This window comes from Vulpes lagopus, chromosome 3 (genome assembly GCF_018345385.1).
Source record: "Vulpes lagopus strain Blue_001 chromosome 3, ASM1834538v1, whole genome shotgun sequence".
NCBI classification, from domain to species: Eukaryota; Metazoa; Chordata; class Mammalia; order Carnivora; family Canidae; genus Vulpes; species Vulpes lagopus.
In genome coordinates this window covers 149,904,615-149,919,010 of record NC_054826.1, presented here as the reverse complement: position 1 = coordinate 149,919,010, position 14,396 = coordinate 149,904,615, and positions in this window count along the sequence as shown.

Genomic DNA, 14,396 nt, shown 5'->3' with positions numbered 1-14,396 from the left:
TTTCCTCAAGGATTCAGTAGACAGTGATGTACGTAAGAACACAGGCTTTGAAGTTCTGGTCTAACCATGGCTCCTTTGCTTTCCAGTTAGCCCTTAGGCAAGTTACGTATCTAAGTCTCAATTTCTCTGTCTCTAAAATGGGTATAATAATATGACTTCTTTTCTTAGCATCATTGTGAGGATTAAATGCATGTGAAAAATTGGAGCAGCCGAAGCCAGATTAGGAGTTGGGCCATCAAGGCAGCTTCCTGGGGCAGGGGGTTGCATGTCAATGTTTAAGGGACACCAGACACCTCCAGAATCAATGATAAATGTCATTCCAGTAACTCTGCTTTCTGTACATGATCCTGATATATCTGACTAGATGGAATTAATCCTATCCTCCTGCCAAAATAGATAGCATCCTTCAGAAGAGAGAAAAAAAAAAATCCCCATTTGCCAGTGTTGCTGGGTTTCAGGCTGTTGCCACCCACCCTGAGACCAGTAGTTGCAGGGAGCTAAAAACCAGCCAAACAATGCCTGGGCTGCGGCTGTATTCTGGAGAATTATGCTATGTTCTAAATCAGAATCCTGATACCAACCTTCCCAAGCAGTTTTTTGATTTAGAGAGTCTTAAGAGAATACAAAAAAAAAAAAACAAAAACAAGAACATGGGAAACAGTCTGTCAACATGAAAGTCAGGGAAATTAGATTTTTAAGCAAAATTTGAACAAGATTTTATAACTCTATCAATATAAGTTATCTCTGTGCTTTGAAAGAAATGCTATTCAGTTATAAGACTAAAATAAGTGAAATGGAAGGCAATTCTAATCAAGTTAAAATGTTTCAGTGCATGAGATAATTCTCTTGTTTTTAATATCAAGAAAGACATACATGAATTATATTAGGAGCAAATCAGTGTTTTTCCATTCTCAGTAAATGACGGTTGGTTAATAGGATATTGGCTTGTAGGGACACTGCGTCTGTCGGCTTGGGCTCCCCACGTTCCTCCTGGCCCTGAGCTCAGTGCTTAGCACACGGTAACTCTCAGTGCGCCTTTGCCTGTGATCAAGCATCTGATTATGAATTCTGGAGCAAATATTGAGTCTGTAAGTTTAGGACTTCACTTTGTGGCACAACGGCAAGGGAAGACGCTGGGCTGTTGGCAGTGCTGCTCTTGGCACCTCCGGGCTGGGCTGGCCTCTGTATCTCCCCTCTTTCCTCTACTCCCTCCTCCTTTGCACTCCTTCCTTCTCTTCTCCTTGCCCACTTCCTGCCCCTGCTCCTCGGCACTTTGTGCACCTGGAGCCCCTTTTGGTGCACCGTCCCGTCCGTGCTAGCTCTCTTCTCCCTCTGAGGGGAAGTCAGAGCTGGTGACAGATCAGTGGCCTGGGAGGGAGGTCAGGAGGAGGAGCTCCACAGTCATTTTGCGCCCACCAGCCAGATCTTGGCAAATTGGTTGTGAGGCTTAAATGCATGTAATAGGCAGGTCTTCTGGACATCAGAATCCCCAAAAAGGAGCCAAAAGGAGAGCTGGAATATACTTGTAAGTGTTCACACATTTTTTAGGATGTAAAAACCTTTTTCACAAACATCATTCAATGTGAGATCCAATATACAGAACACATGAAGCAGGTGATGCTCTAGGAGCAGGAGACCAGGAGTTCAGCCTCTTAGGACTCATTTTCCACCACCACTCCAGCTCCCACTCTTGCTCTCAGGTGGCCTCCCAGATCCACTTCAGATCCAAGGTAATTCCAATAGTGGTAGGGTCCTTGAGGGCAGGTGCTGAGCCTATCTCTTCCAATCCCGAGTCCCACCCCATCCCCTCAGTGCTCCCCCAGCAAAATGCTAGTTAGGTGTAAACTGTGCCTATTTATTTACTCCAGTCAACTTCCTTGTGGCTAGAAAATAGAAGAGTATTACTGTGTGCTTATAATTACAGAGATTTCGTCTATTTGAGGTGATATTTCAGAGCTCGTTTAAGGTTTTAACTATAAAGTGATAAAAATGGGATACAATTTCTTAGTCAGGTCCACCTCCTGGTCCTGGGTGTTCTGAGCATTTAATCAGTATATGAGGCGTCTGTTGGGGTGGTTCTTGACTCACAGTTCCCTCTTCTCTTGGGCTGACACCAACAAGTGCTAAAAAGCCTCCTTGCCATCCCTGAGAGTAGTACCACATCCCCCAAAGGGTTGAGGGGAAATTATTTGGGAGTCTCCCTGATGCTGCTGAGATGTTTCTGAGTCCTGATGATGGTTTTCCTCCAAAGGGCTGGTGTAAGGGACCCTTGAGGCACCCAGCTCAGCTTGTTATAGGAAGGACTAAACGAGTATCTCCAACAACCTAGGAAAGAGGATAGAGCATTTTGAGTGTTGAGGGTTTAAGGTAAAAAACCAAAACAATTGGACTCCAAAGGTGGAGCCCTGGAAGGAAAGAAGAATGGGGTTCTGAACCCCTGAGGGAGTGGACACTGGAAGCAAGACCAGCTCAGTGCGTCTGAGGCTAAGGAGTGTGGAAGACCGTGACTGGAAAGAGCTGGGCATAAGTCGCTGCCTGGTAGGAGCACAGATGTGGGAGACGTGGAAGATTCTCGCTGAGCTCAGCTCTGAGGAAATGGCGCCGTCCTCCCTTGGAGAAGGCCGCAGGCCTGTGCAGGGATCTGGATCTGCGAGGCAGTGTTCCCCAGGGAATCCGAACCATCTGCCAGGCCCACAGGACTGACACTGTGTTGCTAGGAGAAGCGGGGTGGCGGCGGGGGTGGCTGATGGCCCGAGCAGCCTCCTGTACTCTTCTGGTGGGCTGTGTGGGAACCCAGACTTCCCGAATGGCCGGTCAGGGGGCAAGGAGGTGGGAGAGACACCAGAAGAGCCTGTTAACAGTGAGCCTCCAGCAGCTAAGCAGAAGAAAGAGAAGTACCACGACCGGGTTTTATTATCCCAATTCGGAAAGACAGGCAGTACTGCCCACATGTTGGGTAAGGAAATGTGATGTTCGGGTCACCTTTGTGACCACAAACACCACAGCACACGACACACAAGCACCACAAATGTGATGTTGGGCTGTGTCCCAAATTTCTGTATGTCAAAAGGTCCCTCCTGGACTATTACAACAGAGAATGCCAGATGTTTCTATGGGTTTCACTCCTCACAACGGTCGTGTTGAGATAAGCAGGGCAGTTAGCACTATCTCCATTTTCAAGGTGAGGAAACCATTGCTCAGGGAGATGGAGTGACTTGCCATTGTCACAAGGGCAGTTAATGGCAGAGCTCTTTCTACTGTGCTGAGGTAAGTCCTTCACCAGGGTGGAAAATTTGAGGGAGCACTTGGCTCTTGACAAAGCTGTCAAGAGGTCTGGCTTCCGGTTCTAGTTTTTCCACCAGCTGGCTAGGTAATAACAGGCCAAGCCTCGTTGGGGGTTTCTTTAGGTTTCTTTCTCTCATTTGGGGGGATAAGTCATGGCCTCAAAGGCCCTTTCTAGTGTGAACATCTCTTGGATTTGGGGAGAGAAGAGATGGCTTGTGTGTGGGGTTTGGGAGAAAATTGCTAGTTAACTTCCAATGTCTAGTTTCCTCTTTTTTTTTCTTTAATATACTTTATTTAAAAATTTTTCTTTTCTTTTTTCCTGGGGTGGGGGGGGGAAGGGGAGCAGCAGAGGAAGAGAGAGAGAGAGAATCTCAAGAAGACTCCATGCTCAGCACAGAGCCCAACAAGGAGCTTGATTTTAGGACCCTGAGGTCATGACCTGAGCCAAAATCAAGAGTTGGATGCTTAACCGACTGAGCCACCCACGTGCCCCAAATAAACTTTCATTTTAGAACAGTTTTCGACTTACAGAATTTTGCAAAGACAGTAGAGTTCCCACGTATCCCATGCTAGTTCCCTCTATTACTACATCTTATTTTAATATGGTACATTTGTCACAATTAATAAAACCAATATTGATGCTTTATGATTGACTGAAGTCCATATTTTTTTTCAGATTTCCTCAGTTTTTTACAAATACCATTTTTTTTTTGAATCCCAGGCTCCCATCCAGGATCTCACATTATACTTCTTAGTCATGTATCCTCTGACTCTTCTTGGTTCTGAGAGTTTCTGAGACTTTCCTTGTTTTTGATGACCTTGACAGTTTTAGGGATACCAGTCAGGTATTTTGTAGAATGTTCCTCAATTGTGATTTGTCTCATGTTTTCCCATGATTAGATTGAAGATAATATACTTTTGGGAAGACCACAGAGGTCAAGTGCCATCCTTATCACATCGTATCAAGGGTAGATACTATCAACATGACTGATCACTATTGATGTTAACCTTGATTATCTGGCTTGAGATAATATTTGTTAAGTTTATCCACCATAGAGTTACTCTTTATTCCCCTCCTTTTCCATACTGAAATCTTCAGGAGAAATTCACTTTTAAGTGTAGCCCACACTCAAGGAATAGAGAATTATGCTTGACCTCCTTAAAAGTGGAGTATCAGATTTGTTTATTTTCTCCTATTTATATAGTCAACCATTTATTTATATTAGTATGGACAGATGAATATTTGTTTTTACTTTGGGTTATAATCCAATACTACTTTATTTATTTTGTCACTCCCTTCTTTCATAGTAGTAAACTAAATAAGTGTTTAGCTGCATAAATGGTTATCATGAAAAGACTACATTCCCCAACGCACCTTATACCTAGGTGTGACCATATGATTAAATTCTAGCCAATGGTATGTGAGCAGGAGTGACAAGTGCCACTTGTTTCTTTTCTTGAATGCTGAAATGAGGCATTGAAGCTAGAGCTGGAGTAGCCATCTTGGACAAGAAGATGACCTCAGGAATGCAGACCAGAGATGGTGGTGCAATAAGATAAGAGCCTTGGTCCCTGACACTGTTGAGGTCCATAGAAACCCTGGCCTGTCGAGCCTGCCTGTATATTACCTGACATAGAGGAAGGAATTCTATCTTGTTTAAGCCTTATAGTTTTGACTTTTCTGCTACTCCCAGAAGAACTTAATCCTAACTAATACAGTGTTGTGTGTGTGTGTGTGTGTGTGTGTGTGTGTGTGTGTGTTTAACTTTTATTTTTTTTAAGAGGAGGAGAGGGGGAGGGGCAGAAGGGGAGGGAGAAATAGAATCTCAAGCAGGCTCCACCCCACTACAGAGCCTGACCTGGGGCTCAATCTCACAACCTTGACCTGAGCCAAATCAAGACACGTGAGATGCTTAGCCAACTGAGCCACTCAAGCACCCCAGGTGTGTGTATTGTTATAAATGTGTGTATATAAGGAAGAGATGGGTCCAGGAAATAAAACTGATTTAAAAAAAAATACACCAGAATCTTCTAATTAGCTTTCCAGAGAAGAGGAATTTTATTATATTCTTATCATTTTTAGTAAAGATACAACTATGAGTAGTAGGGTGTCATTTGTTTGCCGTCTGGTTCTCTGACTTCCTTTGTCTTGGGAAACTCACTAAGATTGGTTCTTGCATCACAAATATAAGGCAAGTTCCACCTATTATCCTTGGAGTAAACTGTGAGGGCACCTGGAATCCCTCTGCAGATGATGCAGAGTGTTCTATTTAGTAACTTAAACTGGGTGACTCTTTGCTGCCATGTTTTTGGCGGGGGAAAAAAAGAAAGAAGATTTTCTGAAAAACATTTAGTTAGAAAAGTGTGCTGGTGTTGCCTGATATGTGTTTAAGATTGAAAGACTTATACTTTGAGAAATAGACTGTGGATTATTGCTTCTGTCTTGTTTGGCCATGGAATATTCTCCTAACTTCAGGTTGGGGGAGTGAGAGGAACAGATAGTTTGATGGAGAAGGTTGGATGGGCTACAGGGGGCTGAATGGAATATACAACTTGGGAAGTGGGGAAGAAGGGACGTAGGACTGACTTTGAGAATGAGGACCAAGGATTTTAGCGAGGGGAGAGTGACACAGTCATGAATTAACATGGAGTTTGGAAGGTGATTATGAGGTTGCATAACACAAAGCCAAGAAATGACGACTGTACATCTCAGCTACAAATAAGATATTACCCTTAGGAAGTTGAGGGCCATGTGATTCAGTATCACAAGAGTGTCACAACCATGTGACCAAAGGAATTTTCTGAATAGCCCAATTTCTTCACTCAGATTTCTCAAAAATCATGACTATGACTCAAAGAAGAACACAATTCCTTTTCCTTTCTTATTCTTTTCCATTCTTATGGCTATTCCAGCAGCTGCTCTCCACAGTTTTTGGAAAAGTCTCTTCTCAGACCCTCACTGATTTTTCTCTTCCTCTCCTCCCTCCCCTCATCTGTACTTCCTTCTGTTAAGTTGACATAGCCCATCTGGAGCAAGACTTTTGAGGAGGACACTGGTGGGAAATTAGGATGGAAGTTATAGGGTTCTGTTTCTGTAGGCTGGAGGATGTGACAGGTATCTCTCCACCCAATTTTATTATGAAAGTGACCATGTGAATACCAGGATGTAAGCTTCCTCTAAAATATAAGCCCCATGAGGCAGGGATTTTTTTTTTCCATTCACTGCTGTATCCCAGGTACTTAAAACAGTACTGATATACATTAAGCACACGGTAATTATTTGTTGAATTAATGAATAAATGCATCCAGTCAAATATATGCCTTCCCAGATTCCTTAGAAGTGGCCAAATGACAGTTCTGGCCAATGACTTAAATAAAAACCTTTTGAGAGTTTCTAAGGATATTTTTATTTCCCTGGTCAAGGTTCTCATGTATAGCATGGCCCCTCCATCTTTCTTCTTACCTTGAACGAGAGTGTGGTGTTTGGATCCACAGCAGCCATCTGTGGCCATGAAGTCACAAGCATGAGAGAAAGTCCATGAAAAGCACAGAGGCATTGATGTCAACATGCACAAGGTGCGGAGCTAACACAGAAGCAGCTTGTCTCCAGACTTCTTGTTACATGAGAAAACAAGCCTTTTTATATAAGATAACTGTTAGTCAGGTTTTCTGGAACTTGTGATCTGACACGGTCATAACCAATGCACGAGGGGAAAAGAATACAAATATTCTCATGACAATAATTTCTATTTCAATTTATATGTATGTTATTCATGGGCCACTTTCTTCTGCCTAATGTGGAACTCTCACAGTAGAGGTTGGCAAGATAGGGGTCATATTTTTTCCAACTCAGGACAAGTTATGCACATAGGATTTCTATTGACTTTAGGCAAGGAAGACTTGAATTTGTTCTTTTTTTTTTTTTTTTTTGAATTTGTTCTTAAAGTAGGTGTTATGGGCTGGATCGTGTCTCCCCAGCCCCTTCACCAAAACTTATATGTTGAACCCCCACTACTTCAGAAACTGTATTAGTAGATAGGATCTTTAAAGAGGGAATTAAGTTAAAATGTGGTCATTAGAGCGAGTCCTAACCCAATATGAGTGGTATCCTTATAAGAAGAGGAAATGAGGACACAGGTACAGAGCCACCATCTACAATCCAAGGAGGGAGACACCAGAAGAAACCAACCCTGTCAACATATTGATTTCTAGCCTCCAGAACTGCCAGAAAATAAGTAAATGCCAGTCATTGAAGCCACTCAGTCTATAGAACTTTGCTATGGCAGCCCTAGCAGACTAATACGGTTGGGCATTAGACTTAACCCACTGATAAGCTGTTGGTTCCAGAGTTCTCTCCATGCGATGCTATAGCCAGGAACTCAGCACCTTCATCCTTTGTTCTCTGGCCCAGGTTTCTATTTCCTTATCCTATAGGCTGAAGGTTCTCAGGCTTTGGGCATAACACACCACCTGTGGAGCTTTCTCAAATACAAATGCCCAGGCCCCATCCCCCAAAGATGCTGGTTCAATAGGCCTGGTGGAGCCCAGGAATCTTTATTTTTCAAAAAGTACCCCCCATGATTCTGATGCCCCTAGAGTTGAAAGCCACTGCTCTTATCTTCTGTCCTAAATGGTCAGATACCCTCCACCACAACTGACTGTGCTTTAAGATGGATAGTCAACATTCTTCTGCAGTTGATCCTCAAAGAGACTGCTTCCCCTCTTTTAGGGCTTTTTGACTTTTGGGGATTTGCATGACCCACTTGTCGCCACAAAAAAAGCCCTCCTAAGAATGACCCAATAGTCACCCACAGGTAGTAGAACTGAGAGGTAAAGACAGATGGACCTCTGTCTTCATCATCTGAACACCTGGGTCACTTTCCAAGTTACAGGAATCAATAAATTCTTTCTTTAGCATAAGTCAGTTCAGAATAGGTTTCTGACACTGGTGATCCAGAGAGTCTTGAAAAATTCATACCAATATGGCAAGTTGGCATTGGAGAAGGATATCTTTGATGATTCTGCGAAGGGAAGACCTAAGAGGACAAATCTGAAGGCAGAGGTCTAGTCAGGAAACTATTGTGATAGACAAAGAGAAGGCTCTGGTATAAAGTGGGACGGGGGCCACAGGGGCAGCAGAAGGGTTCTAAGATATATGAAGGTGGTGGGATGATCAGAAGTGTGTTACTGACTGGGCTGGAATCAGGAAGCAGGAGGAGGACTTCAACATTCTGGCCCAGGGGACTGTAGATGGGTGTGCCATTGGCTGGGCTGAGCAACGGCATGTAGTGATGTGTAATTTTGTGGAAAGACTCTTCTGAACATGTTGAATCATATGTGCCTGCAGAGTGGCCAAGTAGAGGGGATGAGCAGGACTTTGGGTGAATGAATTAGATCAGGTGAAAGGTCCACGCCAGAGCTGCAGGTCTGGGAGGTGCTGCCTGGCTTCCAGAGCCAAGGGGGTGGTTGAGGTGACTCAAGTGGGATGTGGAGAGTAGAGGGGCTGAGGTTGGAACTCGGGGACAGTCGTGTTCCAGCACCATTTGAGGGAAGAGGTAGAGCTGGAGCCAACAGAGAGAGAGGAGGAGGCAAGAAAGCATCATTAGGAGGAAGAGCCCGGCCATGCCAAAGGGGTCTCCTGGGCCACTGAGCAGGTTCTGTGTCACAAGCAGCTCTGGCTGCTGAGCCCTGCTTTGAGGAGGCAATGTGGTGCCAGGAAAACAGTGGGGGCTTTAAAATCGGATCCCACCCCTGCCCCACAGGCTGGTGTGATGTTGGGCAAGTGTCTCAGTCTCTCGGAACCTCAGTCTTCAAACCTATAAAACAGAGATAATATCCCATGCCTAGGATTCAGTGAAATACTGAATAACTGGTACTGAGAAAGCACTAAGTGCAGAGCCTAGCACATCCCAGGTATTCAGTGCATGTCAGCCTCTCACCTTCTTCCTCGTTTCTGCCGTCGCGGTGCCATCCACCGACCCCACACCAGTCTACTCATTCCCGTCTGACACTAGGCAAGGCTAGTTGAAGCACGTGAGCAGATCGAGGGTGGGATGAGGCATGAGGGGTCAGTAACCAGTAAGGGACCTACGAAAAAGAGACCAAGGGTATAGGGATCTTGTTGCTTGAGAATGGGAGGTGCTGGCTCTTCAGAGCTCCCAGGGCTGCGAACCATTTGCAAGTCCAAAGGGTGAACTAACTAAAGCAAAGAGCTACGAGGGCCAGAGCCAAACAGTGGGCCACAGACCATCCATCGATCCGGATCCTTATCTAGCGCAGAAGGCCATTCAGGAAGGCAGGATTCTGGTGAGGAAATTGTGGAATTAAAATGAACTATTTAGCAGAGCGAGGAGAGGGTGAGTGGAATGGGCTGAGGGAGTCAAAAGTTACAAAATTCCAATTATAAAATAAATAAGTCCTGGGACTGAATGTACAGCATGGCAAAGACAGTTAATAGTACTGTGGTGCATATTTGAAAATTGCTAAGAGTATAGAGCTTAAAAGTCCTCATCATGAGAGAAAAGATTCCGTAAGCATGTACGGTGACAGATGTTACCCGGACTTAGTGCGGTGATCGCTTCACGATACACACGGATATCGATTCGTTACCTTGTACCTGAAACTAATATCATGTATGTCAATTATGCCTCAGTAAAAAAATAAAATAAAATAAAATGGACTATTTGCCTGTAATAAGGAATACTTCAGGGGTAGGTGGTTCTTCCTGGCAGGATGCTTTCCTAGACTGTTTTCTATTTTCACAGGAGATTTAAGCCCCAAAGAAGATGTATGTGGGGCAATCCACATGCCCTCCCTCATCCCACACTATGTGAGTGCCCCACACTCTAATCTGGCAACAGAGCCAGGCTCTTCTTACTCACAGCAGTCCCCCAGGAAGAGCCTTTCTGAGTCCTACCTCACAGAAAGGGCAGAAGCAATACAAATTTACTCAAATTTTGTTAATAACATTTTTGTTTGCAATAACCTCTAAATGATAGCCTATAAAAATGTAAATTATTTTCTCTGCTATCGGTTACTTAGGAGCAATATTACAACAACAGTAAAGGAATCTAAAAATGATCTAATTTCACATTTTACTCCAAAATGTGGCCAGGGATAAAGGTCCCAGCAACAGTGGTGTCCGGAAATGTAGATTTTCAATTTGCAAGCCTTGATGGTCTCTGGAGGACCGATTTAGTCGGTCAGGCTTAAAAAGAGGGAGTCTCTTTGTAAATGTTGGGCATCGTGGATAGTTTCCCTCCTTTAGAGGGTTTGAAAAGATACACTCAAAGGTTTTGCACATATACTTTTTGTTCAACTATTTATAGAAACTGGCTTGGTTAATCAATATAGCTCATTTATATTACAATGATGGTATTTCACTGGCTTCAGCCCAGCCCCCTGCGAAGTCTGAAGAGTAAAGAATTTCATGATTCGTGCGGGGAGACAAGCACGGCTAAGAGCAGGGGTGGGGATGGAAACAAAAGGAACGAACATTCCAGAGGATGACTTGAGGATGATGGGGATGGTGTCGCAGCATGTGCAAGAGAGAGCCCGTGGTACCATCCTGGGGGGGCTGGGGGTCTCCTGGTCTGGTAATTGAGAAACCCAGGGTTCCAAGGCATCCGGTGATATCAGGCCTACAGCTGAGTGGGCGCTTGGCAATTTTTGTCACACCCTGTTGCCTTTTGAGGGCCTGGCTGTGACCCTTCTGTGTACACCTCCAAGAGAAGCTCAACTCCTATTTTGCTCTTAAGAGACCAGAAAGGATAGCAATCGCTCCGCAAACCTCGCCTTGCTCTGAAGCCTCTGGAGGAGACTTTGAGACTCAGGTTCAAACTTTGTCTTTCTGATTGGGGTTATACCTTGTCTAACCATAGAAAAGTGTCCTTTTTCACAGCGTTTTATCATCCCTGGGTTGTTTTTTTGTTTTTTTGTTTTTTTTTCATACCTGGGTTTTTTGACAACCTAAAAGCTGATGGCTCTGACAGCTGGGCTCTGCATTAAGTGTTTAACTTGTGGACCAGCAGATGGCGCCATTTGTCACCCATTGACACCCGCACACACAGGCTTGCGGCCTCTTGCCTCTTTAATTTGGGTAGTATTAGAAGCGCAGTGTTTTCCACTGTTTATTATGCATGAGCCAAAATTCCATGAATGTGTAACATTTTCTCCTGTATTTCCCCTTTTTATAACATCATTTAAATTCCTTATTAATAATTTAGAAATGTTCTGGATTTTAATCACTTTTCTCATCACTAAAATACCTGATGAAGGGATGCTCCACTCCCCCCCCCCAACCCCCTCCCCCGGCTGAAGGTGAGATAGAGGAAACCATGAGCAAGGAAGCAAGATGAAAATCTCACTCCTAACTCAAGCCCGTGGCCCCCCTCGCGCATCATCTCATCTTTTTGGTTTAATTGAATAGTATTTATTTAATTAATAAAAATATCTGTCTAGTGCAGGTTTCAGAAATCCAGGGCTCGAATAGGCTGCCATTAATAAAACAAGTTTTTTTTTTTTTTTATATCCAAGTTTAATTATGGTGGTGTTTGTTTGATAGCTTGTTACTGTAAATAAAAGAGATAAAGGCAGCCCTTCACTGGAGTAGCTCGAGAGCTGTGAAATATGTACCTAATTAAAACTATTGGTGTAAGAGGCTAATAAAGTACATGTGCCTACTAGATGTCTTATTCTAATGAATCTCGGCTAATTTGCTTTGACTGATGAATTTCGGTGTTAGTGGTAGGGGCTGAATAATTATGAAATTTATCACAAGATACAAGGACTCATTAAGGATTACTCAGGTTGAGTTAGAGGAATGTTTTCTTTGTCAAGAACACAGGCCTTGACCAACATAATTACGGCAATGCCAAAAAGTAGCCAGATTCCGATCCAAACCCAAAGGAATGTCGTGGGCCAGGAGGAGCGCATGTCATGGGAGGGGGGGGCGAGGTGGGGGTGCACAGGGGACTGTCAACTCTGGAAGAAACACCTGTGCGGTCCCCGGGCCTGAATTGTAATCGGGCATTCAGTGCACACAGAGCTCGTGGATAGTTCTAATGACAAGGACTCCCGTCTCGCTCTCTTACTGAAACACTTTCCCACTCTTCATGAGTTAAAATAGATGAGGCTAGCATTTATTTAGCAAGGACACTGCTGCAGGAAGCCCAGTCAGCCCCAAATTCTTTTTTTTTTCCCCCTCTATTTATAAGTCTTAGCTTTCTGAGTCTCCCAGCTGATTAATTAATCTGATTTCATTAACTCCTGGGTGGTAGGCCCCCAAACTGAGGCCATGACCGGAGCCCATTTGGGCCAGTCTCACGTAACCACTCGGAGAACACCCAAGAGGTAAAAAAAAATATATATATATCTGTTTATCTTGGAATGGAAGTTCCCACTCTTACAATGTGTGCTACCGGCAATGCAGAGAAGGGCTGTCTTCCCCCAGCGACGACGAATGAGATGGTCTAACCTCCACCACCCAGGAACCGGGGCAGAAGGTGAGGGCGGGACACCGGCCCGAGGAAAACAAGAAGCAGAGGCAGTGACTCGATTGCCCTCCTGCAGGCAGGCAGGATGGAGGATCAGAGCATGGGACCGAAAGGCCACTGTGAGCGGGGCTGGTTTCCACCTCTTCTTCTGGGGACCAGGAGGAGGGGTGGGAGAGGCGGGGGAGGAGAGACAGCAGCGCTCAAGTGAGTGACAGGTGATGACACCCCAGCCAGAAGCCTTGTCAAACAAACGGAGGCCTATTTATCCCCCTACCACTAGAGATGGCTGTTCCCAGGGCTGGAATCAAGGGGAACAACACAAGGTCTCATGGGGGCCTCATGCCCCTGCCGCCAGGGCCGTCACAGTGTGAGAGGGTTTCTCTTCTTGTTCACATAGGAACAAAGGACTTTAAGCTCTATGACATCAGACCAGATCTATAAATATACCTAAAATGTATATATACACGTACATCAATATTTGCTTCTAAATGTGATTTAAGACGGAAACAACTAGAAATTCAACTAGTAGGTGTTTTCCTTCCAAAGCTTTCCAATCAATTAACCCCTTGCTTTGTTTTTCTTTTCAAAACAGCTTTGACACAAACTATCCCAATTTATTTAACTTTGAAGAGAAATGCCAGGCACAACATTAAGCGAGATTTCAACCTTTGTGCCAAAGAGCAAAGCTTATTAGATAATTCACTGAAATTTTTAAGTTATTGTTTTAACTCAGGAAGGCATCTCTTTTTCAGGAAAGGAAACATCGCTGTGATTTAGGACAAGCGTGATGTAGGGTTTAGGATTTCCCCTTCTTCCTCCCCACTTTCTCCTGACCCTTTTGCCTAAATAAAGTTGATGATGATGATGATGATGATGATGATGATGATGATGAATATTTAGTGCTTACTGGGGTGCCTGGGTGGCTCATTCTGTTAAGCGCTCGACTCTTGATTTCAGCTCAGGTCATGATTTCAGGGTCATGAGATAGAGCCCCACATCGGACTCCACACTCAGCGGGGAGTCTGCTTGAGATTGTCTCCCTCTGCCCCTCTCCCTACGTGTGCCCATGCTGTATCTAAAATAAACAAATCTTAAAAAAAAATTCAGTGCTTACTGTGTGCCGGGCATGGTGCTTTACAGTATCCTCAAAACAATCCTGAGAGATGGGAACTATTATTACTTTCATTTTACAAAAGAAGGAACTTCTGCACACTACCTCAGATTGCTGAGGGATTTGCTCCAGGTCCCACCCAGCAGTGGATTAGCCTCCATCCCAGGTCTGTATGTCTAACTACTGCACAACATTGTCTTCCGATTGAAATCTGCTCTGTGTCACTTGGAGAATCTTCTAGAACTTCACCACGGTTTTGCCTTTCTTACCCCATAAGCAAAAAGAACCCATAGCTCTAATACAAATTAATGCCAGCTCCACAGGCTCAGATGCAGTCCTGTGGGGTTAGCATCCGTTTTGAAGGCTTTGCTCAAGTGACGGTGGATAGGAAAGCAGGAGGCTGGTCACCAAATTGGAGACTGAACCTGGGTGTCAGCATTGTTGGGGCCACCGTTTTATGTTTGTTTTCCTTTTGCCTTGGATCCATCATCTGTAAAATGGGGCTG